This window comes from Gorilla gorilla, chromosome 12 (assembly GCF_029281585.2).
Source record: "Gorilla gorilla gorilla isolate KB3781 chromosome 12, NHGRI_mGorGor1-v2.1_pri, whole genome shotgun sequence".
Classification (NCBI taxonomy): domain Eukaryota; kingdom Metazoa; phylum Chordata; class Mammalia; order Primates; family Hominidae; genus Gorilla; species Gorilla gorilla.
This window is the reverse complement of record NC_073236.2, coordinates 64555628-64556939: the sequence shown is the minus strand read 5'-3', so window position 1 is coordinate 64556939 and position 1312 is coordinate 64555628. Positions and strand designations below refer to the sequence as shown.

General features: G+C 31.7%; 1 pseudogene; it reads right to left on the bottom strand.

Moving 5' to 3' along the window:
* Positions 1 to 374: 374 nt before the first annotated feature.
* On the bottom strand, positions 375 to 513 carry LOC115933674 (uncharacterized; annotated as a pseudogene).
* Positions 514 to 1312: the final 799 nt, after the last annotated feature.

The window sequence follows — 1312 nt, the reverse complement described above, 5'->3', positions numbered from 1 at the left end:
CATTGCCATGTAGCATTCCATTTTTTTGAAAATACTCCTTTATTCATTTATTGATGGACACTTGATTTTTTGTTTTTTTGTTTTTTTGTTTTTTTTTTTTTTTGGCAATAGGAATAATGTTACTCTGTCTTTTTAACATGTTGATGTGTTTTTGTTGGATATATGCCTGGGGGAACAATTGCCAGGTCTCAGGATTTGCATATGCTCAGCTTTAGTAGATACTTACCAACATGTAATTGCTTGTGCTAATCACACTCCCACAGCAGCACATGAATTTTATAACTGTTCACTTCCTTACCAATGAGTGGTATTGTCAGTCTTTTTAATTTATGCCACTCTGGTAGGTGAGATACCTATAATACATCCTACTGTGGTTTTAATTTGCATTTCTCTGATGAATGAGAACATGCAATTGAGCATCTTTTCACATTATATTAGTAGTGTTTGTTCCAGTTATTAAACTGATAAGAACAGATACTACACTTGATCTTAGCCAAAAGGCCGAGAAGCGATGTGTTTGTTCCAGTTATTTGTCTAATTTTTAAAATTTGTTGGTCTCTTTTATTGATTTGTAAGAGTTTGTTATACATAATAAAAATAGATTCTTTGTCAGTTATATGTATTGCAAATCTTTCTGTACCCTGGTTTGCCTTTGTCTCTCAACAGTCTGAAATTCCTGATTTTAATAAATCCCAATTTTTTTTGGTTGTACTTTGAGAAATCTTTGCTGCCCCGAGGATATAAAGATGTTCTCTTGTTATCTTCCATTAACTTGATTATTTTAACTTTACTTCCAGATCTATAATCTACTTGAAATTGATAAATATGAATAGTTTGAAGTTGGGGGTTACGAGTCATCTTTATTGTCATAGATATTTAATTGTCCTAGAACAATTTACTTAAAAGAATGTCTTTTTCTAGTGTCTTCAGTGCAACCTCTTCCATAAATCAGGTATCCCTGTATGAGAAGGTCTACTTTTGGATTATCTGTTCTGTTCCATTGACCTACTTGTATATTCTTGCCTCAATACCACTTTAGCTCTATAATAACCTGTTTCATAATCTAGCAATATAAATCCTTATTTTTTTTCAAGATTGCCTTGGCTTTTCTTATCCTTTTGCATTTCCTCACACATTTTACAATTAACTAACCAATTTTTATTTTAAAAAGGACCAAACCAAACCACAACCAACAAAACTCTGCCGCAAATTAAATTGGGATTGTTTTGAATCTATAGTTTGCATATGTCTGCGTATTTAGGTTTTCTTAATGTTTTTTGATTAAGTTTTGTAGTTTTCAATATGGAGGTCT